The 22,299-nt window shown below is 36.0% G+C and overlaps 2 long non-coding RNA genes across 44 annotated transcripts; both read right to left on the reverse strand.

Moving 5' to 3' along the window:
* Positions 1-303: 303 nt before the first annotated feature.
* LOC121799417 lies at positions 304-11,576 on the reverse strand. 37 transcript variants are annotated; one of them, XR_006050303.1, is made up of 21 exons: positions 11,438-11,570; positions 11,167-11,285; positions 10,751-11,077; positions 10,578-10,649; positions 10,392-10,478; positions 10,182-10,293; positions 9,915-10,077; positions 9,706-9,826; positions 8,875-9,583; positions 8,699-8,770; positions 7,999-8,146; positions 7,832-7,912; positions 7,611-7,736; positions 7,312-7,392; positions 7,131-7,201; positions 6,583-6,993; positions 6,247-6,324; positions 6,120-6,154; positions 5,108-5,226; positions 3,551-3,656; positions 3,181-3,465 (listed from the first exon to the last, which is right to left on the reverse strand). It is a non-coding gene; the product is annotated as an uncharacterized LOC121799417 (long non-coding RNA). The 37 variants fall into 37 exon arrangements; XR_006050293.1 differs by having other exon boundaries at positions 7,131-7,230; XR_006050312.1 differs by adding an exon at positions 6,422-6,493 and having other exon boundaries at positions 6,583-6,624; positions 6,917-6,993; positions 7,131-7,736.
* Positions 11,577-11,998: 422 nt separating this feature from the next.
* On the reverse strand, positions 11,999-18,630 carry LOC121799416. Of its 7 annotated transcripts, none has more exons than XR_006050269.1 (24): positions 18,467-18,630; positions 18,267-18,389; positions 17,624-18,171; positions 17,429-17,541; positions 17,145-17,278; positions 16,874-16,992; positions 16,450-16,784; positions 16,277-16,348; positions 16,091-16,177; positions 15,881-15,992; positions 15,614-15,776; positions 15,405-15,525; positions 15,102-15,301; positions 14,853-14,991; positions 14,292-14,425; positions 14,021-14,139; positions 13,596-13,931; positions 13,423-13,494; positions 13,237-13,323; positions 13,027-13,138; positions 12,760-12,922; positions 12,551-12,671; positions 12,248-12,447; positions 11,999-12,137 (listed from the first exon to the last, which is right to left on the reverse strand). It is a non-coding gene; the product is annotated as an uncharacterized LOC121799416 (long non-coding RNA). The 7 variants fall into 7 exon arrangements; XR_006050274.1 differs by having other exon boundaries at positions 12,005-12,147; positions 16,880-16,992; XR_006050273.1 differs by having other exon boundaries at positions 12,005-12,147; positions 14,027-14,139.
* Between the last annotated feature and the right edge of the window lie 3,669 nt (positions 18,631-22,299).

A 22,299-nucleotide genomic window follows, 5' to 3' on the forward strand; every position in this document is an offset into this window, starting at 1 on the left:
CTTCACACACATAAACACACACTAAACACATCTCCAGTCAAAAATACACACACTAATATTAAAATACATAGATTAAACACAAAATACACAATTCACACACAGACACACTCTATAGCATACATTGAACACAATACATTTAATAAAAATACTTACATTACATAATATACATAAACTATACCAAATATAAATAAACACTATACACATCCTTGATCCAAATACACACATTATAAATATATTACATACATTAAACACAAAATACACATAGACACACTAATAATAAAATACACAAATTAAACACACAATCCACATACTCCAAACTTCGTACATTGCATAAAATAGACACACTATACACATCCTTGGTCAAAATACAAACATTAATAATAAAATACACACATTAAACACGAAAAACACACATCACAAAAATACATACATTGCATAAATACATAGACTATACCAAATATAAATAAACACTACACATCCCCGATCCAAACACATTATAAATAAATTACATACATTAAACACAAAATACACATAGACACACTAATAATAAAATACACAAATTAAACACACAATCCACATCCTCCAAACTTCGTACATTGCAAAAATACAAATTACTCAAAATACATACATTGCATAAAATAGACACACTATACACATCCCTGGTCAAAATACAAACATTAATAATAAAATACACACATTAAACACGAAAAACACACATCACAAAAATACATACATTGCATAAATACATAGACTATACCAAATATAAATAAACACTATACACATCCCCGATCCAAACACATTATAAATAAATTACATACATTAAACACAAAATACACATAGACACACTTCACACACATAAACACACACTAAACACATCTCTAGTCAAAAATACATATAATAATATTAAAATACATAGATTAAACAGAAAATACACAATTCACACACAGACACTCCATAACATACATTGAACACACTACACTTAATAAAAATACATACATTGCATAATATACATAAACTATACCAAGTATAAATAAACACTATGCACATCCTTGATCCAAATACACACATTATAAATATATTACATACATTAAACACAAAATACACATAGACACACTAATAATAAAATACACATTAAACACAAAACACACAATTGACATATACACACAAACTAATCACAAAATACAAACATTAATAATAAAACACACATTAAACACAAAATACACACCCTTTACAATTTATACACAAAGTACATATAATCCACACTAAACAAAATATAAATACACAATATACACATCCTCAATCAAAATACAAACATTAATAATAAAATACACACTTCCACACACATACACACAAATGCACAATTTATACACAATGTACATATAATCCACACAATACACACTATTCAAAATATATACATTGCATAAAATACACACTATACACATCCCTAGTCAAAATACAACCAAAAATACACACACTTCACACACATACACACAATACACACTTTATACACACTATACAAAATACATACATTGCATAAAATACACTATACAAAATACAAACAAATGTATATAAAGAACACACACTATACACTAAGCATAAAATACACGCTTCATAAATAAAATACTTACATTAAACACAAAATAAACATACTACATACACAGAATAAACACACTTCCCATAAAATAAACATAATGCACACTTTATACACACAATCCACACACTCCACACTACATACATTGCACACAACACAACTAATCAAAATATATACATTGCATAAAATACAGACTATATACAAAATATAAAAACAGACACTATACACATCCCCGGACAAAATACACACATTAAACACAAATTACACACACTTACCACAAAATACACACAATGCATACTTCATAGGAAAAATATAAATAATCCACAAAATCCACACTACAAACGCGCACAATACACACTATACAAAATACAAACATTGTGCTACACTCCTATCCACAAATATATATACAATACACACACCACACATCCTATTCAAGCACAATATAAACAAAAAATATGCACACGTAGGCAAATTTATTATACACAAAATACAAACACTGCACACATACACACAACAAAAAAAATACACACTGCTTACATTGCACAAAATATAAATACACACTATACACAATACACATACTATACACAAAACAAATGAAATAAATACACTATACATACCATACACATAAAATACATGCACTTCACATAGTACGATGTACACACAATACACTATAAAGCACATAGTATGATGTACACACAATACACTATAAAGCACATAACACGATGTACACATAATACACTATAAACAAAAATACAGGTTACACACACTATAAACAAATACACGTTACACATTATATGAAAAAATGACAAAATGAAAAAAATACATGCATATACACACATTGCAATATTTACACAAAATACATGTACGACAAACACGCATATACGCGAAATCCAGACACTACTCTCGTATGGCGGATTATGGCGGTTCGCCTAAAAACCGCCACAGGGATATGGCGGATATAGCGGTCAATAATTAAATAAATAAAATAATACTTATATATTTATATATAATTCAGAAATTAGAAAATAATTAAAATATAACATCTAAAACACTTTAAACAATTAATAAAGTATAAAATACAACTCTAACCTCCATGTTTCTTGCATAATGCCCCATTCCTAAATACAATACACACGCAATGTTGTCAAATGTCGGATATGGCGGTGTTATGGCAGCGACATGGTGCTATGGCGTTTCCACCACTGAACGCCATGCCATAGCGCCATGGCGCCGCCATATCTGCTATTTGATAACATTGATAAAATATACACGCGCTCCACATACACAAACAAAAAAATGACATGCACACATACATAAAATACACATGCAGGTACTGCACACACTACACACTATTATAGTCCTGCCATGTAAAAAGGCAAGACTTCTTTAGTAATCAATTCACATTGGAAAGAAATATACCTTCAAGACAATTTCTTTAGTCGTTTATCTAGGCTCCATTGCATAATCTGTAATTTAAAAAAGCATAACTTCTTTCGTCAAAAATTCACATTGGAAAGGAATATATCTACAAGAAAAGTTCTTCAGTTTTCTATCCATGGCAACCGGCACTGAAAAAAAAAGAAAACATATAACTGGAATGAAGCCATAGTATAAAGCTTCTTATTGACAACCATTTGGTTTTCAATATTAGTTGTTGTACCTGCGACAATACAAAAGTTTGTTGCAAAAGTAATAGATCGTTAGTAAGTATTTAATACAAATGTGATGGATGTGGAGAGACTTGACTAACTGCATATTCTGATTGTCCTTGTAAAAGGCCTTGAGCATAAGGAAGCTGGTCAGAATATCCTAAGCTAACTCACTTGTCAATCCCCGGTCAAAGTTCCGTATGAATGAGGGCTAGGTGTAGCATACTATTATCGTGATTACAAAATCAACCTCCAATAGTTCCATTGAATAAAAATAGAAAACTGAAGCAACCAAATAATATAGAATTACCTCAATCTAAAATTTGAGGATCATCTTCATGTTCGGCATTGCATAAATCTCAGCAAGAAACAAATAATTCCCATTGTCCAAGGGTAAGGAGGCCTATATCCAATACCTGTTCGAACAGGGTTCGATAATCACATTTACAGTCCTAACCAGGATATTTGCAGAATTCAAATGACCATTTGATTTGAGAATACTACCATTTTTATATCAATGATCAGGAGAATTATAAGTTAGCACATAGGTAACCAGAGAATACAACCATAACAAGGAACAAAAATCCCCAGAGTAAAAAGCATGTGAAAACCAAAAGGACCAAAATCAAGTGACAGTGACCTAAAAGTATAAGACAGCTACATCCAATCACCTCTACAGGAGTTTCTCTTCTCTCAGCCGTAACAGCAATCCCAATGTTAATATAATCCATAAGCACACAAAGAGAGAGTAGCACAACTAAAAGTGATAATTTACTTGCTTAGGTTGATCTAGAAGACAGGCAAACCTGACGAGGCAGATTGTATTGACAGCACAATGCCACTGCATATCTAATTGTGGGTGTGAGTAGATTAGCTCTCAAAATACTGTCAGAACAAGGAAAAATAGAAAAAGTATCAAGTGAACTAAAGTAGACAAAAAATAGAAAAAGTATCAAGTGAAGTTTAGGTGTATTGTGCTGTCTTCTTTATGTAATTAGGAGTAACGAATGGTTTCTTCTCATCTGGAGAACATGGTGGTCTATGTTGTAGTGGAGGATCAAAGAAGGAACTGCTAATCTAGACAATGTGCCTACAATCTGAAAATAAAAGGACGCAATTGCATTGATCATGAGTTCACGCAAATAACTTGGAGTAGAAGTATTATCACAAGCACATAGACAAAAGGACCCAATTGCAGCGATCACGTTAAAGTGCTATCATGATGACATCCAGATAGCATTATAACATTTGTCATGTTTTTAGGAAACGTAAATTTGTTTCTCATATTCATGTTCAACTACTTAACAAGCAAATAGTATTACTATGTCAAATACCTCAATATGTAGAGCAAAAGATTGAATAAGACTGTGTCACTGATCAGTATTGGCACTATGATGATCAGTGATTCAGTTTAACTATCTGAAATCTTATTAAGTGCTCTCTCTACAATGTGCTCCTATAATTGCAGTACTGTGGCCAGACGTCAGACTGAAATTCACAATAATTACATTAACTGATAACCTAGGAAGGGATGAACTTTTGAATCTGCATGCTTCCTCAAAGCATCTAAAACAGCTCATAAAGCAGTAAAGTACCCAGAACACTTACTGACTGATCCTAAACCCTAAAGGCAAACTGGAAATTTTAGAATGGGGTACATTACAACTATCACAGTAAGCTTGAAGATTATTTTACAACACTATTTAATGTTCACTCAGTAAAAGCATTGAATCCTCCCTAAAATCACTTAGCATGATCAACTGCTTCAGAACTATACGAATCGAAAACAAGAACAATCAAGGTTAGGGCTAAATAGATACGAAATCAATGATATTAGAAGTACTATTTAGATTGCAAAAAAACTCACCCTTTTTGGCTTCCGGTTCTCACGAAGCATGTCGATGCGGCTGGTAAGAGTTACTCCGAAAACGGTTATCGAAAAGGACTGAACATCGGAGGAGAAGAAGCCATGGAATTTCGATGGCCCTGATGAATATCGAAACTGAATTATTAGCGTTCAAGCACAGCATTTTGAATTAAATGAACTGAATCCCAAAATATCTGTATGGGGTGTTCCAAAGCAAGATGCGAAGGTCATGATCAAAGCAAGATATGTCAAACATATAAAAATTCAGATAACCTGCTTTGAGAAGTTAAGAATTGTGGCATGCATATTTAAAGCAGAGGAGAAGGAAAAGGGGGAGGGGGTAATGTTTACAAGATTAGACCATACCATATCATTTCTATTACATTTCTAATTCCATCTCCCATATGTGGACAACAAACTACCCCTAATGTTTGATGAGAAGGTCATTATCAAAGGAAGATAAGTCTGATAGTATGAACACTTCATTACATTAAACGTATGAAACTCTGGTAAGGCTGCTTTGAGAAGGCAAGAACTGTGGCATGCATATTTAAAACAGAGAAGGAAAAGGGTAAGGACGTAATGTTCACAATATTAGATCATATCATACTAAAAGGAAAACATCAGAGTACTTCCACACTCCGCATTTTTATTTTTGTATTTATGTTAACGATTTTGCTATTTTTATATAGCAAGCGGGCCATGGGGGGGGAGGACAATTTAGACACTAAGAATCACATAGACCAAGGACAGGCATGTTTCTACACTAACTAAAATAATTAACTCTGGAATATACCTCATCCTTATGAAAAGATGTGTACCCCCGCCAAGCAATTAGAGGAAATAACATCAACCATTTTTCATCCCATGGGTATAGCAAGCAATTTTATGGCCATGGACATTCATTAAATAAGAAGACAACTTCCATTCCTAAATAAAGTAAGATAAGTTCCAAAAACATGTTTAGTCGATTCAATATAGATTACAGAGAACCCCTTTTTGGAAGACCTACCTTTCAACTCCTCTTCACGTCGTTGTCTATCCATCCTGCAAAACAATCAAAGATGGTAGAACTAAATCAGTTGCAGTACTCCTCGCCTCTACACTAGACGTATAAGATGTTGAGTTGGAACATATACATGTTCAATGTTACCAGATGCAACTAGCATGTTTTTAGCTTCATTCTTGAATCCTTCAGTTGTGGCAATTGCTATGACCTGCATAATTTTCACCAAAGAATGCCCCCTATTAAGATCTAACAAAATAAACAAAACATAATGCCAACAGTAAATGAAGTAAAAGCATTCCATCCACCACGCCCTTAAAAGGATGATATCTTCCAAACCCTGGTTTGGCATTTGCAATATAAAAAAACACCCGGTGTACCTACAAAAAGGAAAAAAGTAAATTATTTAATCAAATACATCTACAAGAACAACAGACTAAAATAAGTAAAAGAACAAAAATTTGTTTACCTGATAACCTTGACGAAACAGATCTACCAGATTCATAATTATCTGCAATGGATGTGGCACGAAAAAAATCAATATAATGATATGGAAAAGTGGAAAAACATAAATATATTTTTTTACTAGGAGATGAATGAGTTAAATGTAAGTAGCATAATACCTTGAAGAGCTCCATATGGCTTCAGTTGTTTGCTAATAACAGCTAAAGCAAAATGTTGTATATATCTCAATTTTTTGGGTACATATAAGGGAAGAGATATAAGATAGGTCTAGGCGCCACATAGCAGCTAAAAGAGTTGGCCAACATCAATCAAGTAACAAAAAATTTGGATGTTCATACCGTTTCTTGTCCATAAACCCTCTCAATATTTCATTAAAGCATGCTTCAGCCGCTTTACAACCATCTGCTTATTTATCCTGGAAAGGTAACCAAAAAATATCTAGAGACATAAGTTGATACACAACTACCTACAGAATAACAACCTTGCATAATGAAAAACCATCATAGCAGATGCAGTGGGTTTGAGCAGCTTTATTTCATCAAGGAAACTCACCAATCCAGTAAGTTGTCTTCTTGATAGCCATTTAAAAAGATCCCTGCGCCCTTCTATGCCTATTTCAGCGTCTGAGAGAATAATATATGGTAGCTAAACGCTAAAGACATCAGCAAGCGTGAGGTTAACAATACTCAAAGCAGGAAGTCGAAAAACACTATTTTCTAAAATGACTACAGACCATTTTATCGAGATGAGCAGCACCAAGCATTGGTACTCTCATTGTACACTCAAGGCATTTCAAGGCATCTGAAAGAATGCCCTGCATGAGCCACATTCATGTAAATGATCAAGCCTCACAGGAGCTATGTACATGACAGAAGAGTTTGAATATTGGGATTTAAAAGTACAAATATTGTGTTTGACGTTTTCAAGATTATCTAAAGGATCCCAAGTATTTATAATATTGGGATTGTAACTCACATTTAGTTAGCGCAAGAGACTCTTAATAATAGTATAACTAATAGTATACGAGAGTACCTTGCCTGACTTCTCAACTGGCAGTCCATTGCAGTCGTAAGAGTACCGATTGTGGACAAAGTAGCAATAATAAAAAAATGTTGTTACTGTCGTGTGGACGCCCTTTTAGAGCTCCAAATAGATCTCCTAAAACAAGAAAGATAAAAGGGCATATCATGTAGATAATTATATACTCCATATACAAAAGTTGATAGTTATTTCAAATTTTTCACTGAACGTACCAGTTCCAGCAGGCAGAATAGGTTTGTTCGCCTCTTCCAGAATTTTGGTCACACTTTCAATAGATTCCAAACGGACCTACACTGAAGATAAAGTCAGATTGACAGCATGCCCTCATAAATCATTCATAGATTTGATGATTAACAAACATATACTCCATTTAACCAACCTTCAAATCAGAACCCTCTAAGCCTTTTAACGGGGGGGGGGGGGTAGTCTTTTCACTGATATCTTGACGTGGAAGACCATCCATGCCAGTGATGCCACCACTCACCGCAGTTGATGTAGAATCAGTTACTTTATCAACCTTCCTAAAGCTGCAGATGCATGCAAAGGGTAATATTTGTAAATTTGAACTGAAGAAAAAAACATATCATAGGAAAAATGACAGTTACACACCCCAAAAAAATTAATATTGTCATACTCGGCGTCGAGAGTACTTAGTAAAGCAGGTTTATCATCGGACAGAAATCACTTTATATCTTCGAGAAGAGAAAAACACAGTTACTTCTTTTTCAAATTTGACTATTATGATTTCCATAAAACCTCCCAACACATCCCCAGATATGAAAGCTGAGTTTTAAAAAATGTATCCCCATAAGACAGAAATCCCTGTATATCTTCAAGAAGAGGAAAAAAACAGTTAATTCCTCTTCAGATTTGACTATTTTGATTTCAGTAAAACCACACTAATAAGCTCCCTCGCAACACATCCAGTGACTGAGTTTAAAAAATGTAACACCTGGACCAACAAACTGTTGCATTTCTAGATGTAGCTGCACTAGATTGTAAACCGACGTACTTGCATAAGTCAATTAAATCCTGGAAAATGATTATCACGCATGTTAAAACCGATAAGTTTTGAGCACCTTCAGCTTAATATGAGAAGTACCAAAGTCATCCACTGCAGAAACCATCCATGATAGGCCTTCACTAAGAACCTATGGAAATATCACAGTTATATTCAAAAGAGAGAGACAAACAGACGAAGGTTTGAGCACCGGCACCTTCCCACATGGAAATATCTACATAGCTTTAAGCGCACCTCGGGTGAAAGAATATCATGCAACCATTTGTAGAGCTTCAATACATCTTTAATATTCATCAAGTGCCTGGTAATTCTGAAAGACCAGAGTGTGTATCTGCTCAATTTGAACAGAAACTTCCCCCAGAAAACGGACCTGATAAGTAAAACAATCAAGACATTCAATCAGAAAGTGGTGCACAAAGTCAAGACATTCTGCTGTTGGTGTGGCGAAATCCATAACGTATGAAAGGTATCTAAACGATCGAAGAGTAAGAATGCGTTTTACAATAGTGGAAACATATATAGCCGTTCCAGGTAACCAGCAATGCAAAATCATGATACCTGAGCTTTTGTGTATGCATCTAAAACGCCAAATTCATCAACAAACCATGTAGCAACAACAAGTTTCTTTGCTGAAACTGTTGGCCTCTCATCGCAGTCTCCAAAACATAGTCGTAAGCTATATTTTCTACTACAGATGTATGTGCACTAGACATAACACATAGTTAGTCATGCCACTCTCGCCGAAGGATGGAATCTTGATTTTGTACGAAATAGGCGTTAAGCATGAACTATAAAACATCTGCATATATCTTGTAACTATATTCATCTGCATACCTTGCAACTACTTTCATCTGCAGTGGTTGAATATTTGATGTATAGCTGTATTTTTCCCAGCTTTTTCTTGCTCTGGTTCCCGAGATATAAAATACTGACAATGCTTAACCTGCAAATTTAAAACGGGCCTGATCAGGAAAACAATCAAGACATTAAATTAGATACTATCATACAATAACCAGGAAATGTAAAAATGATAACAAAACAACAACTTGCCACATAACGACCTACCTCTTAGTGACTCAATGTGTGCTTACTTTTGTCTTTGATTACCACGGGCAGCAGAATGTCGTGCACCAAATCAAGATAATCTACTGTTGCTGTGGAGATATCCATAACGTATGAAAGGTATCTAAAAGATCGAAAAGCAAGAATGCATTTAACAATTGTGGAAACATATATAGCCGTTCCAGGTAACCAGCAATGCACATTCATGATACCTGAGCTTTGTGTATGCATCTAAAACTCCAGAAAAGATGCAAATGAATCCACCAACCATTTCCACGAACCATGTAGCAACAAGTTTCTGTGCTGAAACTGTTGGCCTTTCATCGCAGTCTCCAAAACACAGTCTTAAGCGATAGTTTCTGCTACAGATATGCACTGGACGTAACACATAGTTAGTGATGCCACTTTAGCCGAAGGATGGAATCTTGATTTTGAACGAAATAGGCGCTAAGCATGACATATAAAACATCTGCATATACCTTGTAACTATCTTTATCTGCAGTGGTTGAGTAGTTGATGTATAGCTGTATTTTTCTCAGCTTTTTCATGCTCTTTTTCCCCGGATATAATACACTGACCACGCTTCTTCCCCTGCATTAAAACAAGCAGAAAAATTTAACCCTTTCAGACACATAAACAGATCTGTTTCAAAACACCAAAAAACCAAACATGAGGTCAAGATCAAGTACCGATTCATCAGAAATGTCAGCCACCTGAACAAGAACATGCCCACAATATAATTCAGATTCAGATCATCTCCAAATCCACCTGGCAAGCTGCAGATCAAGAGCAGTATAATTCACTTATTGATGATCTGCCAAACTTAAGAACTAGACGGAGAATGGGAAACAAAACATATAAAACACGAGCTTCACCAGGTCCCGGTTGCATTCCCAATGCATCCTCTTCGATCGAACTTTTCAATCTCAACATACAAGAATATGATTCTGCAATTAAAAACAAGATTTGCAATCCGAGTAGAAGTTAGATTGAATGAGAAACAAGACTCCATAATTGATATATGAATGAATGTAAGAAACATGCATACCTTGCACCAATTCATAAGTTGATGCGCTTTATGAGCATGGGTACTTCTTTCAAGTATCCATGAGTCCCAACAATTAAGTGTGCAACGCTTCTATGCAATAAAGAGAGCCTATTACAATGTCAGATTTTTTTTATTTTTTTTTTCTCTTTTTTCATTTTTTCCTTGTTTCTTTTTTTTCTTTTTTTTGTTTCTTTTTGTTGGATGAAACAACCAATTTCACATTTGATAACCTTTGCTGAAATGTTTCCAGCTTCACCGTGGATGAAGACTTTAAAGATGTAAACGTGAAACCAGTGGGTTGCTTCGTCCCCATTTTCACATTACGAACTGAAAAATAATAGAAAAACTTTGTACAGTTAAATACAAGCCATGCTCAAGAAGCATAAACCAATTTTCTTGTAATACCACATAGTCACCTGGACCTCTAATCTTCCCGATGGTTTTCTTAGACTTTACGTAAGCGCCTTCACCCACAAGTTCAGAATGATCTTTCCTCGTCAGCTTTTCCTCTGATTTTAATAATATATTTCTTAACCTGCAAATTTAACTAAGGAAAGTTAATGTAACAGCAGATATACCCTTTTAAATAACTTTCTTTTGTGCAAAAGAAACCAAAATATGCTTTGGAAGCTAACTAATCAGCATATGCAGCAGAAAATTAAAAATAAAATCCAGAGATTATCTCACCCTAATACATCCCTCAGCAGTGAGCATTCATTTTCCAAAAAGGGAGGAGCTCCATACAGCTCCTTGCCCACGAGTGGGGGCATAGGCGGACAGATGCATCATAAGATAAAACAGCATACCAGTTGCCTAGACCACTGCATCGGATTTAGATAATATACAAGTATTAGAAGATCTGCTTCCATGAAAAGAAGCTAAATGAGAACTATTAACTTCAAGATCTCTCATGTTCATCTGGCATAATGAATCCCAAATTTCCTATTAGAATATCTCCTAGCATAAAAAATTGATAATGCTTTTTGCAACAATGTACTTATAGCTACGCAAAATCTAGAAGTGAAGAAAAAGATATTTTATTAATTCATCTGTCATCTCTGACATATTTCTTTGTGGAACAGTGGAATATAAAGTTTTTTTACAACGGAGTTACTCATTACAAACAATTGAGATTCCGAGACATATTTTGATTCAATGATCAATATCAGGTGTTAAAGAAGTAATTAATTGAAAAAAATCAAAATAAATATGCATGGTTGAGAGAAACAGATTATGCTTCTAACTTGCCTCCAAAATAAATGAGGGAACATATTCCTCGTGAACCTTAGGTATGGTCGCTGTGTTACTTGTTTCAATACAGAATGTAACACAGCTCAAGTCAACGACCTTACAAGAGGAACTTTGTTTTTCACTGCTACCTTCACATCTGCAGAAAACTAATAATCAGTAAGATTAAAACTGTAGAAAGACAAACAGGCGACGGTTTGAGCACTGGCACCTTCCCACATGGAAATATCTACATAGCTTTAAGCGCACCTCGGGGAAAGGATATCATGCAACCATTTGTAGAGCTTCAAAGCTGGATCAAGTGCAGGTGCAGCCAATCCTGTTGCAGGTCCGAATACATCTTTAATACCCGACATCGATGATTCATCAAGTTACTTGAAATTCTCCAAGACCAGAGTGAGTATCTGCTCAATTTGAACAGAAACAGAAACTTCTCCCAGAAAACCGGCCTGATCAGGAAAACAATCAAGACATTAAATTAGATACTATCATACAATAACCAGGAAATGTAAAAATGATAACAAAACAACAATTTGCCACATAACGACCTACCTCTTAGTGACTCAATGTGTGCTTACTTTTGTCTTTGATTACCACGGGCAGCAGAATGTCGTGCACCAAATCAAGATAATCTACTGTTGCTGTGGAGATATCCATAACGTATGAAAGGTATCTAAAAGATCGAAAAGCAAGAATGCATTTAACAATTGTGGAAACATATATAGCCGTTCCAGGTAACCAGCAATGCACATTCATGATACCTGAGCTTTGTGTATGCATCTAAAACTCCAGAAAAGATGCAAATGAATCCACCAACCATTTCCACGAACCATGTAGCAACAAGTTTCTGTGCTGAAACTGTTGGCCTTTCATCGCAGTCTCCAAAACACAGTCTTAAGCGATAGTTTCTGCTACAGATATGCACTGGACGTAACACATAGTTAGTGATGCCACTTTAGCCGAAGGATGGAATCTTGATTTTGAACGAAATAGGCGCTAAGCATGACATATAAAACATCTGCATATACCTTGTAACTATCTTTATCTGCAGTGGTTGAGTAGTTGATGTATAGCTGTATTTTTCTCAGCTTTTTCATGCTCTTTTTCCCCGGATATAATACACTGACCACGCTTCTTCCCCTGCATTAAAACAAGCAGAAAAATTTAACCCTTTCAGACACATAAACAGATCTGTTTCAAAACACCAAAAAACCAAACATGAGGTCAAGATCAAGTACCGATTCATCAGAAATGTCAGCCACCTGAACAAGAACATGCCCACAATATAATTCAGATTCAGATCATCTCCAAATCCACCTGGCAAGCTGCAGATCAAGAGCAGTATAATTCACTTATTGATGATCTGCCAAACTTAAGAACTAGACGGAGAATGGGAAACAAAACATATAAAACACGAGCTTCACCAGGTCCCGGTTGCATTCCCAATGCATCCTCTTCGATCGAACTTTTCAATCTCAACATACAAGAATATGATTCTGCAATTAAAAACAAGATTTGCAATCCGAGTAGAAGTTAGATTGAATGAGAAACAAGACTCCATAATTGATATATGAATGAATGTAAGAAACATGCATACCTTGCACCAATTCATAAGTTGATGCGCTTTATGAGCATGGGTACTTCTTTCAAGTATCCATGAGTCCCAACAATTAAGTGTGCAACGCTTCTATGCAATAAAGAGAGCCTCTTACAATGTCAGATTTTTTTTATTTTTTTTTTCTCTTTTTTCATTTTTTCCTTTTTTCTTTTTTTCTTTTTTTTTCTTTTTTTTGTTTCTTTTTGTTGGATGAAACAACCAATTTCACATTTGATAACCTTTGCTGAAATGTTTCCAGCTTCACCGTGGATGAAGACTTTAAAGATGTAAACGTGAAACCAGTGGGTTGCTTCGTCCCCATTTTCACATTACGAACTGAAAAATAATAGAAAAACTTTGTACAGTTAAATACAAGCCATGCTCAAGAAGCATAAACCAATTTTCTTGTAATACCACATAGTCACCTGGACCTCTAATCTTCCCGATGGTTTTCTTAGACTTTACGTAAGCGCCTTCACCCACAAGTTCAGAATGATCTTTCCTCGTCAGCTTTTCCTCTGATTTTAATAATATATTTCTTAACCTGCAAATTTAACTAAGGAAAGTTAATGTAACAGCAGATATACCCTTTTAAATAACTTTCTTTTGTGCAAAAGAAACCAAAATATGCTTTGGAAGCTAACTAATCAGCATATGTAGCAGAAAATTAAAAATAAAATCCAGAGATTATCTCACCCTAATACATCCCTCAGCAGTGAGCATTCATTTTCCAAAAAGGGAGGAGCTCCATACAGCTCCTTGCCCACGAGTGGGGGCATAGGCGGACAGATGCATCATAAGATAAAACAGCATACCAGTTGCCTAGACCACTGCATCGGATTTAGATAATATACAAGTATTAGAAGATCTGCTTCCATGAAAAGAAGCTAAATGAGAACTATTAACTTCAAGATCTCTCATGTTCATCTGGCATAATGAATCCCAAATTTCCTATTAGAATATCTCCTAGCATAAAAAATTGATAATGCTTTTTGCAACAATGTACTTATAGCTACACAAAATCTAGAAGTGAAGAAAAAGATATTTTATTAATTCATCTGTCATCTCTGACATATTTCTTTGTGGAACAGTGGAATATAAAGTTTTTTTACAACGGAGTTACTCATTACAAACAATTGAGATTCCGAGACATATTTTGATTCAATGATCAATATCAGGTGTTAAAGGAGTAATTGATTGAAAAAAATCAAAATAAATATGCATGGTTGAGAGAAACAGATTATGCTTCTAACTTACCTCCAAAATAAATGAGGGAACATATTCCTCGTGAACCTTAGGTATGGTCGCTGTGTTACTTGTTTCAATACAGAATGTAACACAGCTCAAGTCAACGACCTTACAAGAGGAACTTTGTTTTTCACTGCTACCTTCACATCTGCAGAAAACTAATAATCAGTAAGATTAAAACTGTAGAAAGACAAACAGGCGACGGTTTGAGCACCGGCACCTTCCCACATGGAAATATCTACATAGCTTTAAGCGCACCTCGGGGAAAGGATATCATGCAACCATTTGTAGAGCTTCAAAGCTGGATCAAGTGCAGGTGCAGCCAATCCTGTTGCAGGTCCGAATACATCTTTAATACCCGACATCGATGATTCATCAAGTTACTTGAAATTCTCCAAGACCAGAGTGAGTATCTGCTCAATTTGAACAGAAACAGAAACTTCTCCCAGAAAACCGGCCTGATCAGGAAAACAATCAAGACATTAAATTAGATACTATCATACAATAACCAGGAAATGTAAAAATGATAACAAAACAACAACTTGCCACATAACGACCTACCTCTTAGTGACTCAATGTGTGCTTACTTTTGTCTTTGATTACCACGGGCAGCAGAATGTCGTGCACCAAATCAAGATAATCTACTGTTGCTGTGGAGATATCCATAACGTATGAAAGGTATCTAAAAGATCGAAAAGCAAGAATGCATTTAACAATTGTGGAAACATATATAGCCGTTCCAGGTAACCAGCAATGCACATTCATGATACCTGAGCTTTGTGTATGCATCTAAAACTCCAGAAAAGATGCAAATGAATCCACCAACCATTTCCACGAACCATGTAGCAACAAGTTTCTGTGCTGAAACTGTTGGCCTTTCATCGCAGTCTCCAAAACACAGTCTTAAGCGATAGTTTCTGCTACAGATATGCACTGGACGTAACACATAGTTAGTGATGCCACTTTAGCCGAAGGATGGAATCTTGATTTTGAACGAAATAGGCGCTAAGCATGACATATAAAACATCTGCATATACCTTGTAACTATCTTTATCTGCAGTGGTTGAGTAGTTGATGTATAGCTGTATTTTTCTCAGCTTTTTCATGCTCTTTTTCCCCGGATATAATACACTGACCACGCTTCTTCCCCTGCATTAAAACAAGCAGAAAAATTTAACCCTTTCAGACACATAAACAGATCTGTTTCAAAACACCAAAAAACCAAACATGAGGTCAAGATCAAGTACCGATTCATCAGAAATGTCAGCCACCTGAACAAGAACATGCCCACAATATAATTCAGATTCAGATCATCTCCAAATCCACCTGGCAAGCTGCAGATCAAGAGCAGTATAATTCACTTATTGATGATCTGCCAAACTTAAGAACTAGACGGAGAATGGGAAACAAAACATATAAAACACGAGCTTCACCAGGTCCCGGTTGCATTCCCAATGCATCCTCTTCGATCGAACTTTTCAATCTCAACATACAAGAATATGATTCTGCAATTAAAAACAAGATTTGCAATCCGAGTAGAAGTTAGATTGAATGAGAAACAAGACTCCATAATTGATATATGAATGAATGTAAGAAACATGCATACCTTGCACCAATTCATAAGTTGATGCGCTTTATGAGCATGGGTACTTCTTTCAAGTATCCATGAGTCCCAACAATTAAGTGTGCAACGCTTCTATGCAATAAAGAGAGCCTCTTACAATGTCAGATTTTTTTTATTTTTTTTTTCTCTTTTTTCATTTTTTCCTTTTTTCTTTTTTTCTTTTTTTTCTTTTTTTTGTTTCTTTTTGTTGGATGAAACAACCAATTTCACATTTGATAACCTTTGCTGAAATGTTTCCAGCTTCACCGTGGATGAAGACTTTAAAGATGTAAACGTGAAACCAGTGGGTTGCTTCGTCCCCATTTTCACATTACGAACTGAAAAATAATAGAAAAACTTTGTACAGTTAAATACAAGCCATGCTCAAGAAGCATAAACCAATTTTCTTGTAATACCACATAGTCACCTGGACCTCTAATCTTCCCGATGGTTTTCTTAGACTTTACGTAAGCGCCTTCACCCACAAGTTCAGAATGATCTTTCCTCGTCAGCTTTTCCTCTGATTTTAATAATATATTTCTTAACCTGCAAATTTAACTAAGGAAAGTTAATGTAACAGCAGATATACCCTTTTAAATAACTTTCTTTTGTGCAAAAGAAACCAAAATATGCTTTGGAAGCTAACTAATCAGCATATGCAGCAGAAAATTAAAAATAAAATCCAGAGATTATCTCACCCTAATACATCCCTCAGCAGTGAGCATTCATTTTCCAAAAAGGGAGGAGCTCCATACAGCTCCTTGCCCACGAGTGGGGGCATAGGCGGACAGATGCATCATAAGATAAAACAGCATACCAGTTGCCTAGACCACTGCATCGGATTTAGATGACATAACAAGTATTAAAAGATCTGCTTCCATGAAAATAAGCTAAATGAGAACTATTAACTTCAAGATCTTTCATGTTTATCAGGCATAAAGAATCCCGAATTTCCTATGGGAATATCTCTTAGCAAGATTACCTTGAATGAAATGTTGGATATTGACCGCTCAACGGATGAGAAGCTACAGCTGCATTCTTAAAAAACGTATCCAGCTTTTCTAGAAACTTCTCCAGAGGTCTCATACCCACCATCTAAATAACAGATATACCAAAAAAAGCTAAATTGGCAATTAAAAATAATAATATTTAGAAGGAAAACCTTGAAATAATTTACCTTGGCAATATCCGCCAAAGCTGAGAATTGATCACTTAAATATCTTTCCAAATAAACTCGAAACACCAAACAAGATACTATGAACCTATCTCATGGTTTTCATATTTGGCTGCACGCTGGTGCTAGATGGATTAGCCCCTTTATTGTTCCGTTTCTCCACTGAAACGCTGTTGCTACTAGTGGTGTCCGGGGTGGGGGTGGAGTTCAGTTAGTGACAGATTCAGAAGACACCCTAGCAGAATCATGGTGCCCTACAACGACTCTATCATTACAATTCCCAGGTGCATTGGCAAAATAAATGTGTCTTGCACCACCATTGGCCACTTTATCATCCCGCGGCGATGCCTTAGGGGAGTCGCGACCACCATAGCCCCCACCCTCAGAATCAGAGGTGTCTATGTCCCAATCCGAGAGGTTCTCAATCATACGGTTAACAGAGGGCATACGTCCAGTGCGAAAGTTGGAAATAGAGGACAACCCGAGGCTATTGCCCTCAGCCCCACCACTGAATCAGAATGAAGCTTGTTCCGTAGGAACTAGTTCTCCACCTATTCATAATATACCAAATTCAAGATTAATGAATCACATAATGTATGAAGTCACAATGTAAACAAGAAATTGACTAAAGAAATAAGATATCGACCTCAAGCCGGATTTTCTGCCCTCCGGCAGACTAGCAGCGGTGGCGGAGGCAGACCAGCGGTGGCAGCGAGGCATCCGACGCACAACGACACTTCCCAGACCTTTTCGACGACATTTCCAAACCCTTTCATTTCTGAAACTTTTAGTAAAGATTTCAAGGTTTTTAAACTTTTTTTGCAAATTAAAAGTGAAGCAACTTACCGAGCGTCGGCGGGGACAGCAGCGGTTACCAGCCGAAACAATAGCAGCAGCGGTGGTGTCACAGTAGGAAGGGTTGTCTGCGTCGAGGAAGAGAACTCCGGAGAATCGATAGCTAAGTAGTCCAATTCTAGTTTAGAGTTTTTTTTTCAATTTGGTGAACAGAAAGGGTGAGAAGCGAGGGAGAGAGAGAGAGAGGGGGGATCGGTGAGAAGCGATGGAGAGAGAGATTCAAATTTGGGGGTGATTCAAATTTGGGAGTGATTCTTTTCTTTTATTTATATACTGTAGGGCTTAGTTATATCTAGTGTTGGGCTAGTTTTACATTTATTTAGGTTTTGGGCTTAGGTAAATAGGTAAAATATTTTGGGCCCATATTAAATTCTCTTACTCGGGATCGTATATTGTTATTTCGTTGTTTGGATTTCCACGCAAGAAAGGGTGAAATATATTTATTTTTTAGTTCCCAATTTAATTTAGTTAATCCCTTAGCTAATTTATTTAATTCCCGAATTCATTCCGAGGAGGATGAATAAGTACGAGACTAACGATACGAGTTTCAAGGACGTGAGCGGTCGGCCAGCGTCGCTTGTGATGCCTCGGCAACCGCAAATAATCGAAATTTATGAAGCCCAAGGAAAGAACAAAGAAAAGACGAGATCCAAAATTCTAAAGAAGAACGAGAATATAATTGAATTTAGGATTCATGCATTCAAAAATCATACATTAATGTGTACCTTATGTGCTTTGCAAATGGGTTTCTTCCACACGCTAGTTAAGTTCGGAGGAGACATTCTTTTAAAGATGGAAATCCTAAGTGCTCGAGGTGAACTTTATTACCTAAACTCTTTTATTTTCAAAGTTATGAATGTGGTGCTATAAGGGGGTGGTCTGAATGTTATGTCATGTCGTATTCTTCTGTTTTGAATTGCCTACGGGATAAAATCCTACTAGACTCTAATGGTTAACAAAATCGGGTCTAACTATGGGGTGATCCCTTACTCAGGCTAGTGTACATTGATGGGGATCGTGAGCCGTGTTTTGGGTCGGCCGATCTAGTGATCGAGTTTGTGGCCACATTCTCTTTTCATGAGATGATTAAGATATGGTATATGATGGATGATGATGATGTTTGTATGTGCAGATACCTTTTACGATGAAAGAAATGATTTTGGTGTTTCTCGATATTATTAAAGTAAAACTCTATATTCACTCAACGATGGTTTGGCATGACTTTATTTGATGAAAATATTTTTGGCATGAGTTGACTGAGTGCATCAAGTACTCAGCCCTGCATGTATTTTCCATACGTGCAGGTTGAGACATGACGAGGACGGAGAACATTGAGCATTTGGAACGAAGGTCGTGTTCGATAAATATTTCAATAGCTATTTGTGTGACATAGTAGTAGTAACTCTCAAATACTTCCGCGACTCTAAGTTTTAAACTCTTATCTTTTCTTAAATTGTTGGACTATTGTCGCTTCGTGATTTGAGACTCTGATTCAATATTAAGTTTCCCTTTTGATTCAAATGTCGTGCCCTTTGATCATTTTCTCATTTCTTCCCCTGCTTCTTTATTCCCCCACTAGTCGCGATCAACTGAGCTTTTTTATCCTTAAAAAGTGTGGTCGTGACAAATAATTTTAGTAGATTATATGATTCACATTATCAATAAAAGTGTATGTTTATATACTATTAGTGGATAGTTGAATCTACAAAATAATACTAGTAAATTATTAATTCTAATCATATCTGGTGTAACTAAAATAAGAGTATTCACAATATGGGACTACAATCCCGCCCTATAAATTTGACCATTTCCATTTTTCTTCTACCACGTAAACATTTTATCTTCCCGCCAAAATATCCTCAATAGCACCATATAAATCCACTCATCCTCATTTTCCACATCATCACAATTTTTGTTTCTTTAATTTTTTATGTTTATCAATTAAAGTACCATATTAAAATAAAATAAATTTAAGGAAGGATTAAAATATACAGTAAAAGTCAAAACTGGTCCTGAACATATGCCCATTTTACGATTTTGGTCCTAAATTTATCTTTTGAATTTTTGAATCCTGAACATTTCAAATTGGATCACAATTGGTCCTGGACTAACTGTTCCGTTAGTTTTTAACGGTCAACGGATTTAATCCCGATTTTGACCAAATTAGATGATTAATTATAATTTTTACTCCCTAATTATTTTAATAAATATTCATTTAAAATATGAAATAATAATATTTATTCTTTGCAGTATGCGACAGAATTCTTTGCGAAACTCGACTCGCAATTCTCGCCCTTCCAATTCCATTATTCTTTGCCACCTTCATCAACTACTCTCGCCGACTCCGACGCCGCTGTGTGCCTCTGATACCCCACCAATCTCGTCGATTCTGCCGAATTAGGCTCCCAGCTTGAAGAACACGTCCACTGCTGCTGGCTCCCAGCTATTGCTGCCGAAGGATTCCTGCTCTTCCAAGTCTTCGTCGTCTCCGGTGCCCCTCCTAACCCATCACATATTTGTGGAAGCTAGGCTGCATTAGGTCATCGCTCCCTACGATCTCCGATTCCAAAATTGGATCCTGCTTCGCCTTCCCCGCCTTGAGTTGCTCCGTCGTCGACAGATTCGATGTCGTGCTGAAGTTGAGATCGGCGACGGCTTCCAGGATGGAACACGCTTTGGTCACCGCCGGCGGCAGAGGAAAACGACGCCGGTGGAACGTTGTTTTGGTGGAAATTGTGAACGACGCTCGCCATTTTTCTTGCCAATTGGCGCTCTCCGACTGCAATAGTTCGGCGAGCAGACCGGCGAGCGCCAAAAATCGGCGAGCCGGATGCGCTCGCCGCTATTGGAGATGCTCTAAGAGACTACCATGATATTTTTAATGAGCAATTCTATTTTATTTTATTTTTTCATATTTTAAATGAATATAACAAAATAATTAAGGGAAATAATTAAGGAATAAAAAATTATAGTAATTAATAGTCTAATTTGGTCAAAATTGGGATTTAAACCCGTTGACCGTTAAAAACTAACGGAATAGTTAGTCCAGGACCAATTGTGAAGTGAATGTTCAGGATTGCAAAATTTAAAAGATAAAGTTTAGGACCAAAATCGTAAAATGGGCATATGTTCAGGACCAGTTTTGGCCTTTACTCTAAAATATATATATCATTGAGAAAAGAGCTACAACACAAAAAAAACATCAAAAAAATACTTTACCAGAGGCAGAGTTCTCTTGTTTAAAGATCGGGACCAACCTTTTAGTCTATTTAAGGAGTCGTGTGAGCTGGGATTTTGAGCTCTTGTCCTCTGCCGAGGTGAACAACTTGATGGTGTGGAACAGTTCACTCCAGATTTCAACAAAATCTTCCACCATTTTCATGCGATTCTTCAAACGATTCTGCAATTCCTTCCATGAATGTGAAGAAATTCTGATTATTGGTTGATCTTGATTTGGAGCAGATTACTTCACGAATTCCATATGTAATTGTGTGAGCGTATTGTTAATTTAAATCCATGAGTTTCGTGAATTTCATTATGAAAGTCGTGATGTGTAATTGAACTCCATGAGTTTTTGATATGTAATTGAACTCAGTGAATTTGATTAGTAATTGAACTCCCCGATTTGTAGCAGTTTACTTCGTATTTTTCTCTTTGATTTCTATGAATCTCTTCTTGCTTCTTCCTTTTTTTGCTGTTGATTTCATAAATTTCGTTGTTAATTTCGTTGTTGGTTTCAATTTTAGTTCGCAAATTGTTTGCAGTGTTATTCATTGATTATTGCAGTGTTATCATTACCATATTGCAGTTTACATATTATTTAA

Source organism: Salvia splendens, chromosome 4, assembly GCF_004379255.2.
Source record: "Salvia splendens isolate huo1 chromosome 4, SspV2, whole genome shotgun sequence".
Classification (NCBI taxonomy): Eukaryota; Viridiplantae; Streptophyta; class Magnoliopsida; order Lamiales; family Lamiaceae; genus Salvia; species Salvia splendens.